General features: G+C 50.1%; 2 long non-coding RNA genes across 2 annotated transcripts; one reads left to right on the top strand and one right to left on the bottom strand.

Annotated features, from left to right (window-relative positions):
- Nucleotides 1-7,749: 7,749 nt before the first annotated feature.
- On the top strand, nt 7,750-10,413 carry LOC148222736 (uncharacterized). The gene is made up of 3 exons (XR_015805858.1): nt 7,750-8,722; nt 8,965-9,131; nt 9,448-10,413. It is a non-coding gene; the product is annotated as an uncharacterized LOC148222736 (long non-coding RNA).
- On the bottom strand, nt 9,036-11,676 carry LOC148222735 (uncharacterized). Its single transcript, XR_015805860.1, has 3 exons — nt 11,519-11,676; nt 10,762-10,860; nt 9,036-9,250 (listed from the first exon to the last, which is right to left on the bottom strand). It is a non-coding gene; the product is annotated as an uncharacterized LOC148222735 (long non-coding RNA).
- Nucleotides 11,677-23,671: the final 11,995 nt, after the last annotated feature.

The raw sequence follows: 23,671 nt of genomic DNA, 5'->3' as shown, positions 1-23,671 counted from the left end.
CTGGCTAAACCCCAGCCTGTCCCTTCCCCAGCCACCTGAGCCTGTCTGTCCCACACACAGCATCCTCTCACCTTGTCCATCCCTTGCACGGCCACGTGTCCCTTCCTCCTCGCAGCACAGCCAGCAGGCTCCAGCCCACACTGCAGCAGGCTCTGCACCTCCAGCTGGAGCTGTGCTTAGTGAAACTGGCAGCCAGCTGACCCACGCTTTTATAACAACCAGCCTCACTGGGCAGGCAAGGCTGTTTCCACTCCTTGCTAATCAGTACAGCTGTAACTCGTTGGCAACTAGTGCCTTCTGCACTATCCTTACAAACTATTCTCCTACAGAAATGGACCGGAATTCCGCGGGGATTTTCCGGGGATTCCGGGGGGATTTTCCGGGGATTCCGGGAGGATTTTGTCGGGAATTCCGGGGGGATTTTGTCGGGGATTCCGGGGGGAATTTCTGGGGGATTCCGGGGGGATTTTATCGGGGATTCCTGGGGGATATTCCCGGGGATTCCGGGGGGATTTTATCGGGGATTCTGGGCATATTTTCTCGCGGATTCCGGGGGGATTTTCTCAGGGATTCCGGGGAGATTTTATCGGGGATTCCGGGGGGATTTTTCCCGGGAAATGCGGGGGGCTTTTTCCCCGCGATTCCAGGGGGATTTTCCAGGGGATTCCAGGGGGATTTTATCGGGGATACCTGGGGGATTTTCTAGGGGATTCCTGGGGGATTTTCCCGGGGATTCCGGGGGGATTTTCACTGGGATTCCGGGGCGATTTTCTCAGGGAATTCCGGGGGATTTTCTCGGGAATTCCGGGAGGATTTTCCCGAGTATTCCGGGGGGATTTTCCCGAGTATTCCGGGGGGATTTTTTCGGGGAGTCCGGGGGGATTTTCCCGGGGATTCCGAGGGGATATTCCCGGGGAATTCCGGGGGGATTTTCCAGGGGTTTCAGCGAGGAATTTCCAGGGGAATTCCCGGTGGATTTTCCAGGGGATTCCGGGTGGATTTTCTCGGGGATTCCGGGGGGATTTTCCCGAGTATTCCGGGGGGAATTTTTCGGGGAGTCCGGAGGGATTTTCCCGGGGTATCCGGGGTGATTTTACGAGGAATTCCGGGGGGATTTTCCCGAGTGTTCCGGGGGATTTCCTCGGGGATTACGGGATGATTTTCTCGGGCAATTCCGGGGGATGTTCTCGGGTATTCCGGGGCCATTATCTCGGTGATTCCGGGGAGATTTTCTCGGGGATTCCGAGATTATTTTCCCGGGGAATTCATGGGGATTTTCCCGGGGATTCCGGGGGGATATTCGCGGGGATTCCGGGGGATTTTCATGGGGATTCCGGGGTATTTTCTCCTGGATTCCGGGGAATTTTCCGTGGATTCCTGGGGGATTTTGCCGAGTATTTCGGGAGAATTTTCTCGGGGATTCCGGGGTGATTTTCCCGGGAAATTCCGGGGGATTTTCTCGGGGATTTTCTCGGGGGATTTTTTCGGGGAGTCCGGAGGGATTTTCCCGGGGATTCCGGGGGGGTTTTCTCGGCGATACCGGGGGGATATTCTCGGGGATTCCGGGATGATTTTCCCGGGGAATTCCAGGGGATGATTCCGGCGATTCCGGGGGGATTTTCTCGGCGATTGCGGGGGGATTTTCTCGGGGATTCCGGGGGGATTATCCCGGGGAATTCTAGGGGATTTTCTCGGGGATTCCGGGGGGATTTTCCCGGGGAATTCCGGGGGGATTTTCTCGGGGAGTCCGGGGAGATTTGCCCGGGGATTCCGAGGGATTTTCAGGGGAATCCGGGGGGATTTTCTCGGGGATTCAGGGGGGTTTTTCTCGGGGATTCAGGGGGGATTTTCCAGGGGATTCCGGGGGGATTTTCTCGCGTATTCCCGGGGCATTTTCCTGGAGATTCCAGGGGGATTTTATCGGGGATTCCGGGGGGATTATCCAGGGGATTCCGGGGGGTTTTTCCAGGGGATTCCGGGCATATTTTCCCGAGTATTACGGGCGAATTTTCTCGGGGATTCCGGGGAGATTTTCTTGGGGATTCCGGGGGGGCTTTCACAGGGATTTCTGGGGGATTTTCGCGTGGATTCCGGGGGGATTTTCTCGCGGATTCCGGGGGCTATTTTCCCGGGGATTCCGGGGGAAATTTCTCGGGGAGTCCGGGGGGATTTTCTAGGGGAATTCCGGGGGATTTTCTCGGGGATTCTGGGGGGATTTTCCCGGCGATTCCGGGTTGATTTTCCCGGGGACTCCGGGGGATTTTCTCGGGGATTTCTGGAGGATTTTCCCGGGGATTCCGGGCGGATTTTCTCGTGGATTCCGGGAGGATTTTCTCTTGGATTCCGGGAGGATTTTCCCGGGGAATTCCGAGGGATTTTCTCGGGGATTCCGGGGAGATTATCCCGGGGATTCCGGGGAGATTTTCTGGGGGATTCCTGGGGGATTTTCTCGGGGATAGCGGACGGATTATCACGGGGATTCCGGGATGAGTTTCTCGGGGAATTCAGGGGGATTTTCCAGGGGATTCCGGGGGGATTTTCCCGGGGAATTCCGGGGGATTTTCTCGGGGATTCCGGGGGGTTTTTCCCGGGGATTCCCGGGGATTTTCTCTCGGATTTTTTCCCCAATTTTTCAAGCATTTTTTCCCGCAATTTTCCTGGATTTTTCCCAAATTTTCCCCATTTCTCACTGATTATTTTCCCCATTTCTCAATGATTTTTGCCCCAATTTATCAAAGATTTTTTTTCCCCATTTCTCACTGATGTTTTTCCCCATTTTCCCCCCATTTCTCACTGATTTTTATCCCCCATTTTTCAATGATTTTTCCCCATTTCTCTCTGATTTTTGCCCCATTTCACCATGATGTTTTCCCCATTTCTCACTGATTTTTCCGTTGATTTTTCATGGATTTTTCCACCCATTTTTCGTGGATTTTTTCCCCATTTTTCCCCATTTCTCACTGATTTTTTCCCCCATTTATCACTCCTTTTTCCCCATTTTTCCCCATTTCTCACTGATTTTTTCCGCCATTTTTCATTGATTTTTTCCGCCATTTTTCATTTATTTTTTCCGCCATTTTTCATGGATGTTTCCCCCAATTTTCATGGATATTTCCTGATTTTCCCCCCCATTTCTCACTGATATTTGCCCCCATTTCTCTCTGAATTATTCCCCCCATTTTTCATGCATTTTCCCGCCCATTAATCACTGATTTTTTCCCCATTTCTCACCGACTTTTCCCCCCATTTCTCACTGATTTTTATCCCCCACTTCTGACTGATTTTTCCCAATTTTTCGTTGATCTTTTTCCCCATTCCTCACCGATTTTTCCCCCATTTCTCTCTGATTTTTCCATCATTTTTCATGGTTTTTCCCCCCCATTTCTCACTGATTTTACCCCCTTTCTCACTGATTTTATTAATGTTTGTATTTCTATTTCTATTTATATTTATTATTATTGTTTTGCATGTTTATGTTTATGTTTATGTTTATGTTTATGTTTATATCTATGCAGGTTAACGTTTGTGCATGTTTATGTCTATGTTTATATTTATGCATATTTATTTTTATGCCGGCGAACGCGGGCAGGCGTTTTATGTAAACGCCTATCCGCCGGGGTCCTAGAGAGGCCGCCATCTTGAGCGTGTCGGGACTCTCAAAATGGCGCCTCGGGCGGCACCCCGGCTGACCTGCCAAAAATGGCGGCAGAAAGGGCGGGAAAAAATCAGGACCCCGGTGTGTAGGCATAAGATGCCTGATTACATCGCCGACGCCGATCCGCTCGCCGACAATTTTCCCGGATGTTTCAGAGCGTGCCGACAACGGCCGCGCGGTCCGCGGTGCCGCGGGCGTGAGGGCGCCGGCGGGCGCGGGCAGGCGTTTTATGTAAACGCCTATCCGCCGGGGTCCTAGAGAGGCCGCCATCTTGAGTGTGTCCGCACTCTCAAAATGGCGGCTCGGGCGGCACCCCGGCTGACCTGCCAAAAATGGCGGCAGAAAGGGCGGGAAAAAATCAGGACCCCGGTGTGTAGGCATAAGATGCCTGATTACATCGCCGACGCCGATCCGCTCGCCGACAATTTTCCCGGACGTTTCAGAGCGTGCCGACAACGGCCGCGCGGTCCGCGGTGCCGCGGGCGTGAGGGCGCCAACGTGCGCGGGCAGGCGTTTTATGTAAACGCCTATCCGCCGGGGTCCTAGACCGGCCGCCATCTTGAGTGTGTCCGCACTCTCAAAATGGCGGCTCGGGCGGCACCCCGGCTGACCTGCCAAAAATGGCGGCAGAAAGGGCGGGAAAAAATCAGGACCCCGGTGTGTAGGCATAAGATGCCTGATTACATCGCCGACGCCGATCCGCTCGCCGACAATTTTCCCGGATGTTTCAGAGCGTGCCGACAACGGCCGCGCGGTCCCCGGTGCCGCGGGCGTGAGGGCGCCGGCGGGCGCGGACAGGCGTTTTATGTAAATGCCTATCCGCCGGGGTCCTAGAGAGGCCGCCATCTTGAGTGTGTCCGCACTCTCAAAATGGCGGCTCGGGCGGCACCCCGGCTGACCTGCCAAAAATGGCGGCAGAAAGGGCGGGAAAAAATCAGGACCCCGGTGTGTAGGCATAAGATGCCTGATTAAATCGCCGACGCCGATCCGCTCGCCGACAATTTTCCCGGACGTGTCAGAGCGTGCCGACAACGGCCGCGCGGTCCGCGGTGCCGCGGGCGTGAGGGCGCCGGCGGGCGCGGACAGGCGTTTTATGTAAACGCCTATCCGCCGGGGTCCTAGAGAGGCCGCCATCTTGAGTGTGTCCGCACTCTCAAAATGGCGCCTCGGGAGGCACTCCGGCTGACCTGCCAAAAATGGCGGCAGAAAGGGCGGGAAAAAATCAGGACCCCGGTGTGTAGGCATAAGATGCCTGATTACATCGCCGACGCCGATCCGCTCGCCGACAATTTTCCCGGACGTGTCAGAGCGTGCCGACAACGGCCGCGCGGTCCCCGGTGCCGCGGGCGTGAGGGCGCCGGCGAGCGCGGACAGGCGTTTTATGTAAACGCCTATCCGCCGGGGTCCTAGAGAGGCCGCCATCTTGAGCGCTGCCGCACGGCTGGGTCCCGGCCCGCGGGCCCTTCCGCCATCCTGAGAGGGGCACGGTGCAGTACCCGCCTGTGTCCACACGGCGGCAGCACTGCCGCCCAACTCAGCCCGGCACTGCCGCCCTGTCAGGGACAGACAGAGAAGGGAGAGAGTTCCAAGCACCAGAGTCCCCACCCGTCATAAAATCCTCTCAATGAACGCCCCAAAAAAACCCCGACCCAAACTAAAAATGCCCTGCCTCTGACCAAATGAAAAAAAAACCTTTTATATATATAAAGCATCTATTTTTTAATATTTAATTTCTAGTCATAATCTAGACATATTTCATATATTCAATTTAATTGCTATTCTATTTATCATATATACAATATTATTTTATTATTCATTATATACATAGATTTATATTACTAATGTTATTTCTATTTTATCTATATCCATCTATATTTGGAGGTTCATAGTTTTTAATATTATTTCTTTAAAAGCTCTGCCTCTAACCAAATAGAAACAAAAAACTCGATTATTTTAAATTCTATTTGAATATATTTTTCTATTTAGTTTTCATATTTATATCTGTAGATTTATATGTCTATATTGTGTATTCTATATTTATATACTATTTAATGTAGTTTTTACTAGTATATTAATATACTAGATGCTATTTACATTCTATTATAACATACTATTTAATATAACATATTAAAATCGATAAATTATTTCTATTACATACTACATACATGTATTTTATATTTATATTTTTTCTATATATTTATACTTACATATATATATGCATATATAGTTATAATAATTTTATGTCAGTATCTATTTTTGCATATTTGTATATTTTTGCCTATATTATTTTCAAAAAACCCTCCTCTAACCAAATAAAAACCAATAAAACATTCCTTTTAAAGTCTGAATATTTATATATTTCTATTTTCATAACATAATATAATGTAATGTAATATATTTATATATTGGTTTCTTATATTTGCTTCTATATTTTTATTCTTTATCTTTTCTATTTACAGTATCTATAAAAAAACCCTACCTCTATCCAAACACAAGCCAATAAAACATTCCTTTTAGACTATATTTAGCTATTTTTTAAGGTTCTGTTTTTCATGCATTCTACACCCACCCCTCCCTCTCAATGTTCTGGCACCCACCATGACCCCCCCCCCATGCCCGACTCACCTGCTCCTCCAGCGCAGCCCGGCTCCCTCTCCCAGGGACCTTGGGGTGCCCCAAACCACGTCGGAGCCCCCCTCAGCCTTTTTTCCTCACCCCAAAGAAGGCACAGAACGACTCCTTTAATGAAGTTGTTTTAACAATTGTAAGGCTAGAGCTTTTGGTATCCACTGCTTGCCATCCCTTGTAAACCAATTTTTTTCTTCTTTCTTCTGCAGCTTAATAAACCTCTTTTTTTCCCCATAGTTTTCCAAATGCATGTATTACCGCATATGCATATTTAGAATCAGTAAATATATTTAATGTCTTGTCCTGCTATAATTCACAGGCTCTCACAAGCGTGTGCAGCTCTGCTGTCTGAGCTGACCAGGTGGCTGGTAACCTCCCCCCTTCCTTTAATTGCTTTCCATTCACGATAGAGTATCCTGTAAATCATGAAGAATGGGGGGAAAAATCAGTGAGAAATGGGGAAAAAAATCCCTGAAGAATGGGGGGAAAAATCAGTGAGAAATGGGGAAAAGTGGGGGAAAAATCCGTTAGAAATGGGTGGGGAAATTCCATGAAAAATGGCGAAAGAAATCAGTGAGAAATGGGGAAAAATGGGTAAAAAATCAGTGCGAAATGGGGGGGGGGGAAATCAATGAGAAATCGGGGAAAAACATAAGTAAGAAACGGGGGGGAAAAGTCCATGAAAAATGGGGAAAAATCAGTGGGAAATGGGGATAAATCTGGAAAAAATCCATGAAAAATGGGGGAAAATATCAGTGAGAAATGGGGGAAAATGGGGAAAAAGTCAGTGAGAAATGGGGAAAAATCAGTGAAAAACGGGGGCAAAACTCCATGAAGAATGGGGAAAAAAATCAGTGAGAAATGGGGAAAAAAATCCCTGAAAAATGGGGGAAAATATCAGTGAGAAATGGGAAAAAATGGGGAAAAAAATCATTGATAAATCGGGGGAAAAATCAGTGTGAAAGGGGGGGGAAAATCGGGATCGGGGACGTGGACCGGGACTGGGATCGGGGACCGGGACGGGGAAATGGGACAGGGACCGGGATCGCGGACGGGGACCTGGGACAGGGACCGGAACCGGGATCGGGGACGGGGACTGGAGACAGGGACCGGGACCGGGATTGGGGACTGGGACCAGGACCGTGATCGGGTTCCGGGACGGGGAACTGGGACTGGGACCAGGATCGGGGACCGGAACCGGGGACTGGGACCGGGACCAGGACTGGGGACGGGGACTGGGGACAGTGACCGGGACTGCAATCGGCACCGCCCCCCGAACCGCTCCCGGAACCGCTCCCCGGGCTACCCCGGCACGGCGACCGGGAACGCCCCCGGCACCGCCCCCGGTGCCGCCCCCGGCACTGCCCCGGCACCGCCCCGGGTAGCGCCCCCGGCACCGCCCCCGGGGCGGGCCGCCGAACGCACGCGATGACGCGCGGGGGGGCGGGACGGCGCGGGGCGGTGACGCGCTTCATGCCAGGAGCAGGGCCCGGGTGCGACGAAGACGGGAGCGGGCCGACCCGATACCGCGCGGGGCCGCGGGCCCGGCGGAGCCCGGCCCGCTGGGTAGGGGCCGCCAATGGCACCGGGGCTTCTGCTTCGGCTTCTGTCCGTGTCGGCGGGGAGGCCCCAGCCAGCGGTGCCCCTCTCCCTCGGCGACACGGGCGTGGAACTCGGCATCGGGCGCTGCATCGCCGCGGACAGCAGGGGGCGCACGGGTACCGATACTGCCATGGGGCCCGGCGCTGCTCTCCTGCTCCGCCGCCAGGCGGCGCTGCGCTGCCGTCCTGCCGCGCCTCCGGGCACGCTCGGTTTCCTCGGGACCCCGGGCCCCGCCTGTCCCGCCGCTGCGGAGGCGGGGGATGCTTTATGGGACTGCCCGAGCTGGCAGTGCCGGGTCTGGGGCGTTGGGGCGCGCCTTGGGGGGCTGCGGGTGCGCTCGTTTCCTCTTCTGCATGGCCTTCTGTGTGAGCATCTCTCGTTGCGACTGCTCTTGGAGAGTCAAACCCCTCCTCCTAAGTGGTCTCACTTAGGCTCACTCAGGAGCCTGGCAGGGTGAGTTTTGTTTCACAGGGGAAAGGGCCACTGGTCGTGTCCAGAGACCTGTGCACCCAGCCAGGTTTCTGCCTGATAAAATTCCAAATGGATGAGGATTTCTCCCAGCCCCAAGCTGCCCCCACCTGTAACCCTGGCTGCCTTTGGGGTGCCCAAAGCCTCCTCTGTGCAGATCTCAGGAACCTGGGAGGGGTGAACAATGTTGCACAGGGAAAAAACCCCACAGATTTTATCTCCGGGCCTGGGGCCAGGAGCAGGCATTTGCGTGCTATAATTCCAGAAGGAGCACGGTGTCTCCCAGACCCAAGCCGCATCCAGCTGTGACCCAGCTGCTCTTGGAGTGCCAAAAGCCTCCTCGTAGCTGATCTCAGGAACCCTGGAAGGGTGAGTTTGGTTTCACAGGGAAAAGGCCTCAGTTTGTGTCCAGAGATCAAATAAGGGACTCTGCTTTTCCTCTAGTTCTCCTTCCTGTTTTCACCTGGGCTACAAGGATGGGCATGGCCTGTATTTCTCATATCAAAGTGATGTTACTAAATTTGTCCAGAAGTTCTGATTGTTATTTTTATTAGTAGTAGTAATTTTCTGATAGAAAACACTCTCATTTTGCCTTTCCACGTTGTTTCCAGGTGCTGCCCAGGATGGACATCTGTGGTCTCAGACAGTGATTCCCGAGGAGCAAGGAAAGCCTTTTCCTCACCTGCACAGTTCAGGTGGATGGACAGAATTGGTGTGGCCTGACAAGGCAGGAAAAGCTGTCTGTGTTCTGGAGTGCCTTGAAAGCTTTCTCCGTCAGGTTTGGAAGGGGTTTCTCTTTGGGATTTCTTGTGATGCAGCACCACGGGTATCCTTTGTGCCAAGTCCAGTGCTAAAGGATTGAAGAACTGACAAGTGGGGTCTGGGATGAAAATGCCTCTAATAAAATTAAGCAAAGAATACAATAAGAGAAATGAGCATCCTTTTAATAGTTAGGAATAAAAATGCTGGAAAAGGGCACTCTGAATTGGTGTCACTTGTCATGGATAAAACCCCAGAGTGAGGAATCAGAGCAGAAGTTGAGAGCTGGAATCCTTCTGCAGTCGACTTAATTTTCTTTTCCTCCTCTCTTTCAGGACAGGAAGAATCACGACTCTCCTGGCATCTTTGCCAAGAGCTGTGGTGTTTGATCAGCCAAAGCCCAGAGGCTTCAGCACCAGAGGTCTGAGCCTGGAGGGCTCCTGGTGCTGCCCGTGCTGTGGGCTATGTCAGAGGATGCAGGGTTCCTCTTTGCCTCCCTGCTGGGATTAACTGCCATGGGAATGTGGGATCTGGGTGAAACTCCAGCTCTCCTGGTGTTCAGGGGAGCAAGGTCTGAGGGACTCCTCTCTGGGGATGTGCGGTGAAGGACTGAATAGTGTGGAAGGAGAGTATTTATAAACTGTATCACTGTTTCTCCCAAAATTGGGGTGGAGCACTGATGGGGCGGTTGGGTTTGGTCTGGGCCGGTTATTCTTTGTGCAATTTTTAAATTCTCTTGTATGATTTACTGTCCGGTATCTTTCTAACAAAAGCTGACATAAATTTAGATTAAGGATTAGAACTTGGGTCCATTCATTGCAAACATTTGACAAGGCTGGAGGACTGGGGTGGTGACTGCTCTCAGGAAAGGTTACTTATTAATACTGTGTCAGATTTCCCGCAGTGACTGTCAGGCCTGCATGGCTGTGAGTTCGTGCTCTTCTCACTGGGGAAATAAGTTCAGCAAAATTAGAAATGTTAGAAAAATCCAGCCAAAAATTCCACCTCTGTACCCCCTAAGTTTTCCCAGTTTTTCCCAGCTAGGAGCTGCACAGAAGTCAGGCAGGGAAGTGACAACAGGGAACAGCTGAAAAATTCAAAGGCACAAAGAGGAAAGGGGAAAGGTTTCAGAAACAATTCTATGGTCTAAGAATAATTTCTGATTCCCTACTGAGAAGAACACGAACTCACAGCCATTCAGGCCTGACAGTCCCCTGCAGTGAGAGCTCAGCACACATCCACAGAGGCAAGTCCAGCATCTTAAATGAAAAAATAAAAATAAAAACAGAAGAAAAAGGTGATTTCTTTTGCTTCAGAGTTATTTCAAGTTCTTAAAGCCCAAGCAACATTTGCTCTTGATTTTGGTTGGTGAATCATGAGCAGTGGACAGTGGGCACGGGTCATGCCATTCATTGAGCAGAAAACCCGGGGTCATTTAGAGGGGACACAAGAACTGTTTGTGTAGCGACCTCGGGCTGCAGAGGGGCAGGAGAAAGGCCAAGGGAGCTCCCTGGGGCCACCAGGGCCTGTGGGGAACAGAATGGACGCTTGGATGACCAGTGGAGGTGAGGAGTGGATCTGAGTTCATCTACAGGGAAATAAGGAGGGGATACTCTGGAGTGAAAAGCTGAGGTGATGAGTTCACCCACCTGGGCACGAGTTGTGTTTGCACAAAGTGGGAACAGAGGTGAAGGTCAATCCAAAGTCGATCCTGCTTGACCTCTGAATTCCAGGATAAGTTTTACAAGCTGCCAAATGAGGGAGTAAAAATACACAAAAATGAAACCGAGAGCATTCATGAGGTTCCTGGGAGTCCATTACACTGTTGTCATAGAATTCTTAATGAGTTTTGAGCTTTTAATGACAACAATTCAGTACTTTCTTTGGATTATTCACTGTGTAGGATTTGGGGTTTATCTGGATTTTAAAGCGTCGTGGTGGCCCTGACACTGCTCAGGAGCTGGTAGGAAAAGCAGGGTCAGAGCTCCTGGCAGGCACAGGGTGTTTTTCCCAGAGTGGACTGTGGAGGAATTGTTTGGGCTTGGATTGTCCCTCTGGGTGATGCCAGTTGCTGTGATTTGTGTAATTCCATACATTTAACTCCCAATACTTCCCAGCCCAGGAGCTTGAGCTGACAGGCAGCACACAGATTGTTCTCTGTGCTGTGCCCCGATTTGGGGTTGGCTGTCAGCTTTGCTAGCTCCCGTGAATTATGCCCATAGCCCCCAATTCCCTGCTCAATTCCACTGCCATAACCTCACAGCGCCTCATGGAGTGGGGATATACTGTGGCAGGAAGCTCAGCAGCATCGGCACAGGGACAGGTGTATATTCCAAAGAATTTGCTGTTTCAAACCCTCATCCCCCAGCCCCGCCGATGTCCCTGGGGGGCACTTGACAGAGTTACCTGGATTTCAGCTGATTTCACCCCCCCGAGCTCGGGCTCCAGGTGATCTTTTCAAGCAGGAGAAGGCAGGGGGCCGGAGGCGCTCGTGGCCCGTGCCGAGCAGTCCTGGGGCCACGAGAGGACATCTCTCCCTGCAGAATTTCAGTTCTTTCCAGAGCCTCAGCAGTGACAGAGGACAAAGAGGAAGATGAGGAGGAGGAAGAAGGGGGGAGAGGGTTTGAGAGGAGGGGAAGCCCAAATCCGTGCTGTGTGCGGAGCTCCGACAGCACGCTGCAGCCCGCAGCTCAGTGTGAGCACGGGGCAGAGGAGGCGATTTCTGGGCATTCAATCACCCTGAGGCGGGCCCGGCACCGCCCCTGCAGCACCGTCCCCAGCACAGCTCGGTACCGCTCCGGGATCACCCCGGCCCCGCCCCCGGTGCCGCCCGGGACCACTGGGGACCGCCCCTAAAGCACCGCCCCGGCCCCACCCGGTCCCGTCCCCGGGACCTCCGTGCCCCGCCTCGCCAAGCCCCCGGCTCCGCCCCGAGCCTGCCCGGGCTGCGCCGGGACCATCGCTTGGCGGCCCCGCCCCTCTCCCCCGGGCCGAAGCGGGCTGAAGGAGATGTCCGCACGATTGGAAACGCCGCCGAAATCGCACCCGTGGCATCGGTGTCGGCGTCAGTGCGCAGGCATCCCACTAGAGCGAGCGGGCTCCTTGCTGTGCCCCCCTCCTTTTGCAGCCAGAGTTAGAAGGTCGGGGAGCGACACCCGAGCCGCCATCTTGGGAGAGGCAGGCGCGCAGTACCGCGCTCTGCCCACAGGGTGGCGCTTGGGAGGACAGGCAAGGGATGGAATCAAGGAGTGTCCCAATCCTTGAGGAAATCCCCCGGAATGAACGCCCCAAAAAACCCCGACCAGAACTGACAAACCTCCTGCCTCTGTACGAGTGCAAAGGGTGTGCAAGGAGTGTGCAAATAGTGTGCATTAGCAATCGATCGGCAGGCATTGGAAAGCGATCGCCGATCTAATCGATCGGCAGGCGCGATCAATCGATCGCCGAGCTAATCGATCGGCAGGCATTAGCAATCGATCGCCGATCTAATCGATCGGCAGGCGCGATCAATCGATCGCCGATCTAATCGATCGGCAGGCATTAGCAATCGATCGCCGATCTAATCGATCGGCAGGCGCGATCAATCGATCGCCGATCTAATCGATCGGCAGGCGCCATCAATCGATCGCCGATCTAATCGATCGGCAGGCGCGATCAATCGATCGCCGATCTAATCGATCGGCAGGCATTAGCAATCGATCGCCGATCTAATCGATCGGCAGGCATTAGCAATCGATCGCCGATCTAATCGATCGGCAGGCGCGATCAATCGATCGCCGATCTAATCGATCGGCAGGCGCCATCAATCGATCGCCGATCTAATCGATCGGCAGGCATTAGCAATCGATCGCCGATCTAATCGATCGGCAGGCGCGATCAATCGATCGCCGATATAATCGATCGGCAGGCGCGATCAATCGATCGCCGATCTAATCGATCGGCAGGCATTAGCAATCGATCGCCGATCTAATCGATCGGCAGGCGCGATCAATCGATCGCCGATCTAATCGATCGGCAGGCATTAGCAATCGATCGCCGATCTAATCGATCGGCAGGCGCGATCAATCGATCGCCGATCTAATCGCTCGGCAGGCATTAGCAATCGATCGCCGATCTAATCGATCGGCAGGCATTAGCAATCGATCGCCGATCTAATCGATCGGCAGGCGCGATCAATCGATCGCCGATCTAATCGATCGGCAGGCGCCATCAATCGATCGCCGATCTAATCGATCGGCAGGCGCGATCAATCGATCGCCGATCTAATCGATCGGCAGGCATTAGCAATCGATCGCCGATCTAATCGATCGGCAGGCGCGATCAATCGATCGCCGATCTAATCGATCGGCAGGCGCCATCAATCGATCGCCGATCTAATCGATCGGCAGGCATTAGCAATCGATCGCCGATCTAATCGATCGGCAGGCGCGATCAATCGATCGCCGATATAATCGATCGGCAGGCGCGATCAATCGATCGCCGATCTAAATCGATCGGCAGGCATTAGCAATCGATCGCCGATCTAATCGATCGGCAGGCGCGATCAATCGATCGCCGATCTAATCGATCGGCAGGCATTAGCAATCGATCGCCGATCTAATCGATCGGCAGGCGCGATCAATCGATCGCCGATCTAATCGATCGGCAGGCATTAGCAATCGATCGCCGATCTAATCGATCGGCAGGCGCGATCAATCGATCGCCGATCTAATCGATCGGCAGGCATTAGCAATCGATCGCCGATCTAATCGATCGGCAGGCGCGATCAATCGATCGCCGATCTAATCGATCGGCAGGCATTAGCAATCGATCGCCGATCTAATCGATCGGCAGGCGCGATCAATCGATCGCCGATCTAATCGATCGGCAGGCATTAGCAATCGATCGCCGATCTAATCGATCGGCAGGCGCGATCAATCGATCGCCGATCTAATCGATCGGCAGGCATTAGCAATCGATCGCCGATCTAATCGATCGGCAGGCGCGATCAATCGATCGCCGATCTAATCGATCTGCAGGCATTAGCAATCGATCGCCGATATAATCGATCGTAGTCGTGATCAATCGATCGCCGATCTAATCGATCGGCACGCATTAGCTATCGATCGCCGATCTGATTTTCCGCCATTTTTCATGGATTTTTCCCCCATTTCTTACTGATTTTTCCCCAATTTTTCATGCATTTTTTCCCGCAATTTTCGTGGATTTTTTCCCATATTTTCCCATTTCTCACTGATTTTTTTCCCCCATTTCTCAATGATTTGTTTCCCATATTATCAAAGATTTTTTTTTCCCATTTCACCATGATGTTTCCCCATTTCTCACTGATTTTTTCCCCCATTTCTCACTGATTTTTTCCCCCCATTTTTCCATGGATATTTCCGATTTTCCCCCCCATTGCTCACTGATTTTTGCCCCCATTTCTCTCTGAATTTTCCCCCCATTTTCCATGCATTTTTCCCCCCATTAATCACTGATTTTTTTTCCCATTTATCACTGATATTTGCCCCCATTTCTCTCTGAATTTTTCCTTCCATTTTTCATGCATTTTTCCGCCCATTAATCACTGATTTTCTCCCCATTTATCACTGATTATTGCCCCCATTTTTCACTTATTTTTTCCCCACAGCATCGGCCACCACAGCACGAGCAACAACAGCTCGCTCTGTTCCCGCCATTGCCCATGGATTGTTTGCCTGTTTTCCATGGATTTTTTCCCCATTTCTCACTGATTTCCCCCCCCCCCATTTCTCACTGAATATTCCCCCATTTTCATCGACTTTTCCCCCATTTACCACTGATTTTCCCCCATTTCTCGCTGATTTTGTCCCAAATTTTCCCCCATTTCTCATTGATTTTTTTCCCTGTTTCTCACTGATTTTTCCCCCATTTCTTAATGACTTTTCCCGCCATTCGTCACGGATTTTTTCCCCCATTTCTCAATTATTTTTTCCCCCACTTTTCCCCGTTTCTCACTGATTTATTCCCCATTTTTCATGGATTTTTTTTTCCCCCATTTCTCACTGATTTTTTTCCCCATTTTTCAAAGATTCCCCCCCCGTTTTCACTGATTTTTCTCCATTTCTCACTGATTTTCCCACCATTTTTCATGTGGTTTTTTTCCATTTCTCACTGATGTTTTACCCCATTCTTATTCCCATTCTCATAGCTCTATTTTATATTTATACATATTCTTATATTTGCATTATTTCTGTTATACACTAGATTTTTCATAGATATTTGCTACTTATATTTCATTATATTTTACATGTATACCAATCTATTTCTATTCTTTATATTTTATTTTTATATTAGCTATAAAACCGTGCCTCTACCCAAATAAAAAGCATTTAAACATTCCTTTTAGACTATATTTAGGTATTTTTTATGGTTCTGTTTTTCATGCATTCTACACCCACCCCTCCCTGTCAATGTTCTGGCACCCACCATGACCCCCCCCCCCCCCCCCCCCCCCCCCATGCCCGACTCACCTGCTCCTCCAGCGCAGCCCGGCTCCCTTTCCCAGGGACCTTGGGGTGCCCCAAACCACGTCGGAGCCCCCAGTCTCCACACCCTCCCCCTCCGTAGGGAACGGGAATGGGATGGGGAGCACACAGGACAAGAAAGGAACACAAAAGACACACTGGACAGAGAGAAGAAAAGCGCTGGAAGCTGGATATGAGGATGAAAGTGGAGGCAGCAACAAACCTCAGGACTCTTGACTAGAGAGTGTGGCTGCTGAACGTCTCAAAAAAAAACCCCAGCTCCAACACAAACATGCTGTGCTCACGGCTCGGCCTGGGACTCGTCAGTGAACATCTCTCTCTTGCCAGGGCCATAAAGCCCCCGAGAAAACACGAGGTGAGGTTGATGTGCTCCGGCTTTGCTCCTGCTCAGCCCTAACCCCAGCCCCTGCTGCCAGTGAGCACCCTGATCTCTGAACCTCTTCTCAGCTTGTTTGTACGCTTCCAAATTCCTTCCTCTTTCTTCAAGCTTCATCTGTTTCCTGGCATTGGGGAGAATGACAAGTGTTTAGCACAGCGCAATGAATACAACAGTCTCATTTTCAGAAGACACAACTGAACGAGAACCGACAGCAGCACTGCTTCGAGACAATCTGGGCACACGTTTCCCTTCCAGCAATCTGAGCGTTCTTTTGTGTCACGCCTGAAATCCTGAAAATGGTTTTTTGAGAAAAATTATCCATAACTAGAAAACAATCAAACCAAATAAATAGAACCCCTAGGATATAATAACAGCCCATATACTACAACACTCCAATTCTAATATTAATAAGAAAACAGAATTAGCTACACAGCATTACCTCAAACAAACACTACATACTGGCAAGAATCAAAGCCACCACAAAATAATTCAAAAACTACCCTATGCCTTATGCTACAGGCTAGAATGCCATCGGCAAACCTTATCAAGGTATCCTTTAAAAACAACGCCCCACCAAAAACAAAAACAACACAAAACGCCATTCAAGAACTCCCTTATCAACACCTGAATGAAAAAACATGGCATTAGATAAATAGACCATAGCCCTTATCATACACCATCTACAAACAAAATAAAGCTATACCATACATCCTCGAAAACCACCTTCAAAGCACGACATTAGAAAAAAAAACTTTCCAGAATTAAAAGCTGTATCTAACAAAAGCCGTCTGATAAAATTAACAACCAAGCCCCCACCATCAGAGCTGCCCCTACTAAACTCCCCATCGTACATATGAAAAATCAGTTTTAAAAACCTACTTCAATTCATTCTGCCTCAAATACAAAGCCATCCAGAAAGTTACCTTCACTCAAAAACAAAAGCGCACGTAGTAAATAACATTAAAAAATAAATCAGCACACTACACACCACAAGCATAAAATATTGAATTAAAACCAAAAATACCCCTATTCATTAAAGAGCCCAGCCGCAAGCTATATTTAACTATAACTTCGTGCAAACGTACACATATCATTAAAATAGATTTCTTTCAGAATACAACTGATGATCTAAAATAGTAAAATGTCCGAGAACGATATTATAATAGGATATCCTCGATCATCCTCCCGCAAATTCTCTCCACTGTATTGTCCGACACACACCGGAAAAAAAAATCCAGTTTTTACTTTTTTCAGCTAACTTCTCATTTATTAGCTGAGAGGAATGTTGAATTTGTCTTTACAAATGAGCTGTGGATCAGCCTGTAGATAAGGCTAGCACTGAGAGATAAAAGAAACAATGGGATGGATTCCACTGATTGATGAATGGAAAGAGATAGTTGCCTTTACAAACAAACTGCAGGGCTGCTGATAAATGAAATTGGATATCGAAAGATGAAAGAAGCAACGGGGGGAAGCTATGAATTCTATAAGAATTAAAAATTAAAAGGGAGGGTTATACATTAGAGGGGAATTTCAGGTATCAGGCGTTCCGGGAAGTCTGTGCCTCTCAAGTACCTCAGCCAATGGGAAAAGAGAGAGGGAAATGCGGCCGGGAAAATAGGATAAAAAGGAGGCTGCGTCCTCCAAAAATTTGAGAGATCCCAGGGGAATGTCCGATGGCCTCTCCCTTTATTCGAATAAAGCAAAAAGGACTCCTCTGTTTCCTTTTTGGACATAAACCGCTGGTGTTTGTGGATTAATTTTCCTGACATTTAGCAACATATTGTTAAAAAAAAAAAAAAAAAAAAAGTGATCCAGAAGAGGGCAACATTGACAGCCATTCCAAGACAGGATGAACAAATGCTTTCACATTGACAGAGGATGCTGCGATGTTCTGAGAACAGAAGATAGAATAAAATAAAGGAAGATGATGTTACAAGACAGAAAAGGGTAAAATAAAAGGAGTACCTGAGACTGGGGGGCGGGGGGGAAGAAAATGGGGAAATATTAATTGCTACACACTAGGTACAAATGCTTTTTACAAGTAATTTATGAGAAGCAAACTAAAAGCGTCTTACTGCTGCTAGTGATATCATGCTCCAAGCTCTGCTAATAATTCCTATTTCTAGCAATAGTTAAATTGAACTCACTACATTCCAACTATTTTTCTGCTTGTTTAGATGGCAGATCCGTTTGGAACACACCTTCGTATAGCAAATTCTATGCCCAGGTAGGGACCTCTCAGTTCTTCCATAAAACATTTTCTTCTGCATTATGGCAAGCCTTTGTTTTAGCTTGACAGCTTTCTTGAAACTTAAATTTACGCATGTATCCAAAGACATTTGCAATTCCAGAAATCGGTAGGCACATAATATGGAAAGTAAATAACATTCTCGAGAGGGAGTTGCTTTGTTACTGAGGGGATGAAAAGCAAGGCTAGAGCTAGTAGAACTACCCAAGAAATTGGACTTAACGCAGCTTTTACAAGGCTCAAAGTAGCCATACCGAGATGTTTGAGCTAAAAGCCCCAGTTACCAGACTTACAGGCCTAATAGTTATCACCACACCACATTCCCTGGTTGCAGTATTTTTAACAGCAGTGCAGAACGCTACTGAAAATTATTTTTAGGTTGAATTGTTCTCTCCCCTCACTGCCTGTGTAGCTGTTAGAGGCTTCCAGGAGGCTGGGGAAGCAGACTGCTGGTTTCACTTCCAGACAGGTCACTTCCGTGGTCTGCTGGAGGGCACTTTGAAGCCCGTGTCCTTTTCTTGCTCTATTGTATCTGACAACTTTCCTCCCCCACGTCTGTTTTTTAGCGGGCAGCATTTTTGGAGGGCCAGTCAAAGACCTCAGGCTCCGAGAGAATTCGTCTGCTTTGCTCTGTTTATGTGTGCAACAGATGGGAGCAGCAACTAAGTCAAGTAGTAACTTCTGAGCTGCCCAGTTATCAGTAAACCAAAATATTCTTTTGTGACTCTCGCCAGACGAACATATCATCCTATCCGAGTCACACACTGCCCCTCTGGCATTTTCCAGTCAGACAAAGAATTCCTGGCCCCTTGCATGAACCTCAGCTCTCCACCTTGTTCCAGAAAGAGTTCTAGATCCAAGGCCCAGTGAGCCAGCTACCCTTTGCTGCCCTGAGCAGTATGGAAACAGCCAAGCCCCAGCCCTGCAGCCCTGCCTAACTCGCCTTTGCCTCCCAAACCTGAACCTTTTCCTTGGCTGTGGCATCCTCACTCATGCAATCCTGAAGACAAAAATCTGATTTGGCAGGTGAGGCCGTTTCTAACGCAAAAGCTTCACCAAGGTTTCTCTTCCAACTTCAGCCTTAAACAGTCCTGTCCTCCTCAGACAGCCCCCACCTCCAGCCTTTAGCTGTAAATACTTACTGGTTTATAGCTAATGCTTGCCACCCCTCAAAATTAAGTCTTTTGATATGCATTTACATCCCTCCCTAACCATGTCCTCATCACCCTTCCCAAACTCAGCCTCATCTCCAGGCCTAGAACCTCTCCCTAGGTGAGGGACTGTCCTCGGGTAGGAGTGCTGACAGACCTGTGCATGAGCCCAGCTGCAGAGCCCGTGCTAATCCCAGCCCAGCTCTAGCCTTTAAACCCACTGGGGCTTTGGTACTGGAGGCCCAGTTACAGTAACCCCTGTGGCCGTTCCGCTTCCAGGCCATCTGTGAGTTGTGATCCCCCACCCTACACCACTTTGGTGAGAAATGCATTCCTTTCTTACAATAAAGTTTTCATTTTATGTCTAAATTCAAGCATTCCGAGAAAACGTGTAGCAATTATATCAAGACAGACATGACAGGCACCAACATTAGTCTTTCATTACACACTTTTCATGCCTTCTCTCCACAGATTTCTTTGAGGCAACTCTGACTCCTTTTCTCACAGGCAGCTCCACACAGCACCGACTCCTCCTCTCCTCTGTACGACTGGCTAAACCCCAGCCTGTCCCTTCCCCAGCCACCTGAGCCTGTCTGTCCCACACACAGCATCCTCTCACCTTGTCCATCCCTTGCACGGCCACGTGTCCCTTCCTCCTCGCAGCACAGCCAGCAGGCTCCAGCCCACACTGCAGCAGGCTCTGCACCTCCAGCTGGAGCTGTGCTTAGTGAAACTGGCAGCCAGCTGACCCACGCTTTTATAACAACCAGCCTCACTGGGCAGGCAAGGCTGTTTCCACTCCTTGCTAATCAGTACAGCTGTAACTCGTTGGCAACTAGTGCCTTCTGCACTATCCTTACAAACTATTCTCCTACAGAAATGGACCGGAATTCCGCGGGGATTTTCCGGGGATTCCGGGGGGATTTTCCGGGGATTCCGGGAGGATTTTGTCGGGAATTCCGGGGGGATTTTGTCGGGGATTCCGGGGGGAATTTCTGGGGGATTCCGGGGGGATTTTATCGGGGATTCCTGGGGGATATTCCCGGGGATTCCGGGGGGATTTTATCGGGGATTCTGGGCATATTTTCTCGCGGATTCCGGGGGGATTTTCTCGCGGATTCCGGGGAGATTTTATCGGGGATTCCGGGGGGATTTTTCCCGGGAAATGCGGGGGGCTTTTTCCCCGCGATTCCAGGGGGATTTTCCAGGGGATTCCAGGGGGATTTTATCGGGGATACCTGGGGGATTTTCTAGGGGATTCCTGGGGGATTTTCCCGGGGATTCCGGGGGGATTTTCACTGGGATTCCGGGGCGATTTTCTCAGGGAATTCCGGGGGATTTTCTCGGGAATTCCGGGAGGATTTTCCCGAGTATTCCGGGGGGATTTTCCCGAGTATTCCGGGGGGATTTTTTCGGGGAGTCCGGGGGGATTTTCCCGGGGATTCCGAGGGGATATTCCCGGGGAATTCCGGGGGGATTTTCCAGGGGTTTCAGCGAGGAATTTCCAGGGGAATTCCCGGTGGATTTTCCAGGGGATTCCGGGTGGATTTTCTCGGGGATTCCGGGGGGATTTTCCCGAGTATTCCGGGGGGAATTTTTCGGGGAGTCCGGAGGGATTTTCCCGGGGTATCCGGGGTGATTTTACGAGGAATTCCGGGGGGATTTTCCCGAGTGTTCCGGGGGATTTCCTCGGGGATTACGGGATGATTTTCTCGGGCAATTCCGGGGGATGTTCTCGGGTATTCCGGGGCCATTATCTCGGTGATTCCGGGGAGATTTTCTCGGGGATTCCGAGATTATTTTCCCGGGGAATTCATGGGGGTTTTCCCGGGGATTCCGGGGGGATATTCGCGGGGATTCCGGGGGATTTTCATGGGGATTCCGGGGTATTTTCTCCTGGATTCCGGGGAATTTTCCGTGGATTCCTGGGGGATTTTGCCGAGTATTTCGGGAGAATTTTCTCGGGGATTCCGGGGTGATTTTCCCGGGAAATTCCGGGGGATTTTCTCGGGGATTTTCTCGGGGATTTTCTCGGGGGATTTTTTCGGGGAGTCCGGAGGGATTTTCCCGGGGATTCCGGGGGGGTTTTCTCGGCGATACCGGGGGGATATTCTCGGGGATTCCGGGATGATTTTCCCGGGGAATTCCAGGGGATGATTCCGGCGATTCCGGGGGGATTTTCTCGGCGATTGCGGGGGGATTTTCTCGGGGATTCCGGGGGGATTATCCCGGGGAATTCTAGGGGATTTTCTCGGGGATTCCGGGGGGATTTTCCCGGGGAATTCCGGGGGGATTTTCTCGGGGAGTCCGGGGAGATTTGCCCGGGGATTCCGAGGGATTTTCAGGGGAATCCGGGGGGATTTTCTCGGGGATTCAGGGGGGTTTTTCTCGGGGATTCAGGGGGGATTTTCCAGGGGATTCCGGGGGGATTTTCTCGCGTATTCCCGGGGCATTTTCCTGGAGATTCCAGGGGGATTTTATCGGGGATTCCGGGGGGATTATCCAGGGGATTCCGGGGGGTTTTTCCAGGGGATTCCGGGCATATTTTCCCGAGTATTACGGGCGAATTTTCTCGGGGATTCCGGGGAGATTTTCTTGGGGATTCCGGGGGGGCTTTCACAGGGATTTCTGGGGGATTTTCGCGTGGATTCCGGGGGGATTTTCTCGCGGATTCCGGGGGCTATTTTCCCGGGGATTCCGGGGGAAATTTCTCGGGGAGTCCGGGGGGATTTTCTAGGGGAATTCCGGGGGATTTTCTCGGGGATTCTGGGGGGATTTTCCCGGCGATTCCGGGTTGATTTTCCCGGGGACTCCGGGGGATTTTCTCGGGGATTTCTGGAGGATTTTCCCGGGGATTCCGGGCGGATTTTCTCGTGGATTCCGGGAGGATTTTCTCTTGGATTCCGGGAGGATTTTCCCGGGGAATTCCGAGGGATTTTCTCGGGGATTCCGGGGAGATTATCCCGGGGATTCCGGGGAGATTTTCTGGGGGATTCCTGGGGGATTTTCTCGGGGATAGCGGACGGATTATCACGGGGATTCCGGGATGAGTTTCTCGGGGAATTCAGGGGGATTTTCCAGGGGATTCCGGGGGGATTTTCCCGGGGAATTCCGGGGGATTTTCTCGGGGATTCCGGGGGGTTTTTCCCGGGGATTCCCGGGGATTTTCTCTCGGATTTTTTCCCCAATTTTTCAAGCATTTTTTCCCGCAATTTTCCTGGATTTTTCCCAAATTTTCCCCATTTCTCACTGATTATTTTCCCCATTTCTCAATGATTTTTGCCCCAATTTATCAAAGATTTTTTTTCCCCATTTCTCACTGATGTTTTTCCTCATTTTCCCCCCATTTCTCACTGATTTTTATCCCCCATTTTTCAATGATTTTTCCCCATTTCTCTCTGATTTTTTCCCCATTTCACCATGATGTTTTCCCCATTTCTCACTGATTTTTCCGTTGATTTTTCATGGATTTTTCCACCCATTTTTCGTGGATTTTTTCCCCATTTTTCCCCATTTCTCACTGATTTTTTCCCCCATTTATCACTCCTTTTTCCCCATTTTTCCCCATTTCTCACTGATTTTTTCCGCCATTTTTCATGGATGTTTCCCCCAATTTTCATGGATATTTCCTGATTTTCCCCCCCATTTCTCACTGATATTTGCCCCCATTTCTCTCTGAATTATTCCCCCCATTTTTCATGCATTTTCCCGCCCATTAATCACTGATTTTTTCCCCATTTCTCACCGACTTTTCCCCCCATTTCTCACTGATTTTTATCCCCCACTTCTGACTGATTTTTCCCAATTTTTCGTTGATCTTTTTCCCCATTCCTCACCGATTTTTCCCCCATTTCTCTCTGATTTTTCCATCATTTTTCATGGTTTTTCCCCCCCATTTCTCACTGATTTTACCCCCTTTCTCACTGATTTTATTAATGTTTGTATTTCTATTTCTATTTCTATTTATATTTATTATTATTGTTTTGCATGTTTATGTTTATGTTTATGTTTATGTTTATGTTTATGTTTATATCTATGCAGGTTAACGTTTGTGCATGTTTATGTCTATGTTTATATTTATGCATATTTATTTTTATGCCGGCGAACGCGGGCAGGCGTTTTATGTAAACGCCTATCCGCCGGGGTCCTAGAGAGGCCGCCATCTTGAGCGTGTCGGGACTCTCAAAATGGCGCCTCGGGCGGCACCCCGGCTGACCTGCCAAAAATGGCGGCAGAAAGGGCGGGAAAAAATCAGGACCCCGGTGTGTAGGC

This window comes from Sturnus vulgaris, chromosome 10, assembly GCF_052056855.1.
Source record: "Sturnus vulgaris isolate bStuVul1 chromosome 10, bStuVul1.hap1, whole genome shotgun sequence".
Classification (NCBI taxonomy): domain Eukaryota; kingdom Metazoa; phylum Chordata; class Aves; order Passeriformes; family Sturnidae; genus Sturnus; species Sturnus vulgaris.
Note: the sequence above shows the minus strand (reverse complement) of the source record. Positions and strands in the feature narration are given on the sequence as shown.